Here is a 6,023-nt window from a genome sequence, read left to right on the forward strand (position 1 = left end):
AAACATTTATTATTATCTAATTTTTGGCTTAAGTCTATCATATAAGCATTGTTGACTCTATACCCTATATGCTTTATATTAGTATCATGTTTATGTTCAATGAGACATTTTTAAGAATCAAATGATACTAGATAGCCTTTATCACATAATTGACTAACACTAAGCAAGTTGTGCTTAAGGCCTTCAACAAGTAGAACATTTTCAATGGAGTTTGAAGAATTCGTACCTATTTTTTCAACTCCAAGAATTCTACCTTTGTTGTTGTCACCATAAGTTACATGTCCGCTTTTCTTGGGAGAGATATGTGTGAACTTTGATGAATCTCCCGTCATATGTTTTGAACAACCGCTATCTATGTACCATTTCTTCTTCAAGGATACCTACATGATCAAGTTTGTGACTTAGGTATCCAAACTTTATTGGGTCCTTGTGTGTTAGTGTTAACTAAAGATCCTTTTGGAACCCATATCATTTTGATATTGTTGTAATTTTTCTTAAAATAACATGTAGATGTGCCATGCCCTTTTCTTCCACAATAAAAACAAGTAATGAAAGGAGAATTATATTTTTGTGTGGAAGCAAAGAAATTTTTGTTGTTTTTCAGGTTTATATCCTATTCCTGCCTTATCAAAAACACATCTTTGTTTTCCTAATATGACATCTAGGTTATTTTTACCTATAGAAAATTTTGCAAGTGAGTTTTTCAAATCTTTAATTTCTTTTTCATACTTACTACAACATTTATATGAATCAAATATTACTTTTTTATCAGGAATAGTAGAGACATAAACTTTATCATTTGATTTAGAAGATGAAATTTCAGTTTTAAGATGATCTAATTCTTTATTTAATTTTAAAATTTCAATTTCTAAATCTGAAATTGTTTTCTTAGAAGATGAAACTAACTTTGCAAGTTTGATTGATTCTCTATGGAAATCAGCAAATGCATATTGTAATTCATCAAAAGAAATGGATAAGTTGTTATTTGAAGATGTTACCTCTTCATTGCTTTCATAACTTTTAGCCATTAGACACAAGTTTATCTCTTAATTTTCTGAATCCTCAGATGATTTCATATCATTGTCATCCCATGTGATGTAAGCCTTCTTCATCTTCTTTTCACTAAAATCTTTCTTTTCAGATTTCTCCATTCTTTTCTTGAAGATTGGGCAATCAACCCTCAGATGTTCAGGTTGATTTCATTCAAAGCATTTTGGAGTAGAGGATGAATCTTCTGTCCTTCTTTTAGGTTTAAAATTTGGTCTCCTTTGATTTCCTCTGATTTTCAGGAACTTGTTGAACCTTTTTACAAAAAGGCTAAGATCATCATCTTCATTCAAATCAATTAAGTCTTCTTTATCACTTTCTTTTTGGATTGAAGATGAAGCTTTAAGAGCAATTCCCTTCTTTTTCTTATCATTTTCTTCGTGTTGATTTAGTCTCAACAGTTCCATTTCGTGTTCCTGTAACTTTCCAAATAGTGTAGCAAGAGACATGTTAGATAAATCTCATGATTTAGTAATGGTTGTTACCTTAGGTTGTCATTCTCTGCTTAAACATCTCAATACTTTATTTATGAGATCTTCATTTTGAAAATTTTTCCCTAAAGATGCAAGATTATTTACTATGTGTGTGAACCTCTTTTGCATGTCTTGAATGCTCTCATTTGCATTCATCCTAAATAGTTCATATTCATGAGTTAATGTGTTTATCCTAGATCTTTTAAGTTGTATTGTAGGGCCTTATATTCCCATCATGGTTGCTGGAAATACAACAATAGAAAAGCCTAGGGAAGATTGGACTGAAGAAGAAAGAAGACTAGTACAATACATCTGTTGTACCTTCATGTGTTACTTGTAGGGTATCCCACATATCCTTTGCACTTTTATAGTTTGATACCCTAAAGTATTCATCTATTCCTAGGGCAGATGTGATTATATTTTTGGCTTTTAAGTTGTATTGTACTAGTCTTCTTTCTTCCTCAGTCCAATCTTCCCTAGGCTTTTCTATTGTTGTATTTCCAGCAACCATGGTGGGAATATAAGGCCCTACTTCTATTGCATCCCAAACATTTAAATCTATTGACTCTATAAAAATTTGCATATGGTTTTTCCAGTAATGGTAACCCACTCCATTAAAAATAGGAGGCCTATTTATTGAATTCCCTTCAGGAAATAAATAGTTTGATGAGGCCATTATTCTTGATGCTTCTAAACTTTATACAAGAATGAAGTTCTGATACCACTTCTTAGACAAGTGACCTCAGATATCTTAAGAAGGGGTGTTGAATTAAGATATCACAAAATTTTTCCTAATTAAAAATTCTATTTTGATTTAAACCCAAAACCCAAGATTCCTTTCAAAATGAATTCCTAAATAATTATGGAAATTAAACTTACTGAATAGAAGCAATAAACAATAATAAATAAAAGAGTTTAAGGGAAGAGAAAATGCAAACTCAGATTTATACTGGTTCAGCCACACCCTTGTGCCTACATCCAGTCCCCAAGCAATCCGCTTGAGAGTTCCACTATCTTGCAAAAGCCCTTTACAAGTTCTGAACCACACAAGGACAACCCTTCCTTTGTGTTCAGATTGCTTTACAACAAGAGACCCTTGGTCTCTTAATCCCTTTTTAGAAATAAGATGAAGAGAAGAAGAAATCTCTCTTGAAGGAGATAGATTGAACAATGGAGCACTCAAAATAATTCCTTATTGAATTGAAAGTGTATTGGCCAAGGAATTTTTAAGAGGATAAGATAATTTTTCTTTTGAGAGGATAAGAAGTTTTTGTTCTGAAAAACTCTGAGCAAATTCGTGTTCCAAGTCACATATAAATAGACCTTTGATGGCCATTAAAAGATCATTTGAACAGATGTGGCTCTTGGAAATTATTTTCTAAAATTCTCCTTTGGTAATCGATTACAAGATTTGTGTAATCGATTACAGGCTTTAAAGTTTGAATCAAAACGTTCAATAACTGCTGGTAATCGATTACCATCCATGTGTAATTGATTACACATTATAAATTTTGAATTCAAATTTCTAGTGACTGTTGTAAACATTTTCAACTGCTGGTAATTGATTACAATCCTCATGTAATCGATTACATGCCTTCAAAAATATTCAAAACCATTTTAAAAACGTTTTAGGAAGTGTTTTGGTCACTGGTAATCGATTACCAGAGAGTAAATCTCTTGTAAAAACATTTTTGCTTGAATTCATTGGCCATACCTCTTGTTGTTTCAACTTGGAATTCCCTTCCTAAATCACTAGAGATCTTCTTGATGATGTATCTTGAATTTCTTGGATTTTTGTCTTGAATTAAACTTGAGAAGCGCATGATCATATGGCATCATCAAAACATTAAAGTCAAAGTCTTTGCTTCTACAAGTCCACATGGATTGATAATTGCAACTACAAAATAATGGCATGACTCTTGCGGCTAATCCACTTCATTTTTTAATATTGTTTTTATTTATTTTTTATTTTGATCTCTACTTGGACCTGATACTAACAACATTTCTCTATTCATCCCTTCATTTTTAAATATTTTTTATTTTTATTTTTATTATTTTGATCTCTACTTGGACCTGATACTGACAACATTGCTCTATTCAGTCAATAGAAAATCTTTGTCAAGCCAAGGATGATGTTCTCTTGTCTTTTGGCTTTGTCTCCGTATTGCTTGTAATTTGGAGGATGGGTGGGGTTTACTGTTACACTTTTGTTTAGCACAACCTATTTTTTTCCTTCACTCTGGGGAACCACGTGTGGTTTTATGCTTAACTGGTTCCCAAGCTCAATTCTTTAGTCTTGAAATGTTGAAAGGCTAATAAAGTAACTTCGCTTACCTCCTCCCAGAAACCACCAACATGAACCTTTTCTACATAAACTACATGGCACTTTTTTTCTTCTTCCTGTGTCGACCAACAAGGAAGTAGATGCTCATATCCCAAACTATCCAAGCTTGCCTCCTCAACTCATTTGTCAACTTCCTAATATGACTATGCATGTTTGATATTTGTTTACATTTTTTTATATATAGTAACAAGTCTGGTTTGTTTTGGCCTTCGATTATTTCAATTTTTCCATTGTTGGTTCCTGCACCTTGTGTCTTTAATTATTTGTTTGCTTATTTGGGGTTCAGGCTGATGCCAAGACCGATGAAGTGTACTCGCAAATGACCTTGCAACCTCTGAATCTTGTACGATAAGTGATAACTGTCTTAACTTTTCATTGATAACTAGTGTTATTGCTTTTGTAGTTATTTAGGTTTTAACAAAGACCGTGTTTGTGGTAAGACCAAAAGGAGGCATACTAGCCAGCAGAGCTGGTCACCCCAAGTAAACAACCAACAAACTATTTCTACAAAACTTTGACAATCAGTGGCGCAAGCACTCATGGGGGATTCTCTGTGCCTCGTAGGGCAGTTGAAAAAGTGTTTCCTCCATTGGTAAAACCTTTGTGAAAAAGACCATGTTACAAAAAGTCAACTTATTCGTCAAATTTATTAATTTCTCATGTCTTGAATTTATAATTTATAATTGTGATCATGCAGGATTTCTCTCAACAACCTCCTGCTCAAGAATTAATTGCAAGGGATTTGCATGGTAATGAGTGGAAATTCAGGCATATCTTCCGGGGTGAGTTACAAAGTTGAGTTTCCTGCAGTTTGATTGCAAATGTGGGAATTTTTCTGTCAGTATGAGACTTCTATGTTTCTTTCTTGTTTACAATGTTTGAAATTGGCTTTTATTTCTTTTCCCTTGTAGGCCAGCCCAAAAGGCATCTACTTACAACCGGATGGAGTGTCTTTGTGACTGCTAAAAGACTAGTTGTTGGTGATTCTATGTTGTTTATCTGGCAAGTAATTTTATTGTTTCCATCCCCCCAAAGTGGCATGTTGCTATATTCTGGACAACATTAATATTTTTTTGCTCCTCCACCTTGAGTTTCTCGTCATTTCAGTTTTGAATTTTTCCTTTGGCTTTTATTTGGCCGATTAACTTTTCTCCTTGAACCAAGCCATGTCACTTGTATGTCATTTGGCCTGGCCATTCATAAAAGAATACATCATTACACTGAAAACATTCTCATTGACATGTGGCTTAGCCTTTAAGATGTGTGGTTGCTTCTTATTTCTTATATATGATTGCCTTATTAAGATAATATACAATGCGATGTTAATTTTGTTTGTAATTATGTGATATGTTATCTTGTGTGACTCAAGTGAATTTTCTTCTATAGGAATGAAAAGAATCAACTACTACTTGGCATCCACTGTGCTAATCGACCATAAATTGTGATGCCTTCTTTAGTGTTGTCAAGTGATAGTATGCACTAAGGGCTTCCTTTCTAATATGTTGTCATATACAATTTCTCTCTATTCAGAAAGGATTTTAAAAATTAAAACATGGCTTTGGCTTGGATTGCAAGTTGGCTGGGATGTATCCACAACTGGAGATAGGCAACCTAGAGTGTCTCTATGGGAAATTGAGCCATTAACTACATTTCCTATGTACCCATCTCGATTCCCCCTTAGGCTTCAATGGCCATGGCCTCTAGGACTGCCTTCGTTCCATGGTGAGCGTCTTGTCACCTATAGGGGGAATTTTTATTATTTGGAAACTTGATATGGACTTTCTTGTTAATTAGCATAATAAATAAAAAGGGAAAAGAAAAGTTGTCAGAAAAACTATACAAATGTAACACACAAGAGCGGCCATAGTGAACTCCAACAAAAATGCTATCCTTTTTATCTTCTTTTTTTTAAGTTGTCTTTAGATATTCCTTGATTGTGATTGACTATATAATTATTTCTACTACACAATGAACAATAGGTGTTGCCTTAATAATTGGAGCACATTAGATAATTGTTTAATGGGACCACTAGGCCATTTCCTTGTCGATCAAATTACATAATATAATGGATATATACTTGAGAATTAAAAGAAAAGAATATCGAAAGTGTAAATCAACTGATATAGAATTATTTTAGTTTAATTTAAAAATCTAAATTT

General features: G+C 33.2%; 1 long non-coding RNA gene across 1 annotated transcript; it reads left to right on the top strand.

Annotated features, from left to right (window-relative positions):
* The first annotated feature begins 4,434 nt into the window (after positions 1-4,434).
* On the top strand, positions 4,435-4,823 carry LOC114405007. The gene is made up of 3 exons (XR_003665163.1): positions 4,435-4,456; positions 4,562-4,646; positions 4,776-4,823. It is a non-coding gene; the product is annotated as an uncharacterized LOC114405007 (long non-coding RNA).
* Positions 4,824-6,023: the final 1,200 nt, after the last annotated feature.

This window comes from Glycine soja, chromosome 1, assembly GCF_004193775.1.
Source record: "Glycine soja cultivar W05 chromosome 1, ASM419377v2, whole genome shotgun sequence".
NCBI classification, from domain to species: domain Eukaryota; kingdom Viridiplantae; phylum Streptophyta; class Magnoliopsida; order Fabales; family Fabaceae; genus Glycine; species Glycine soja.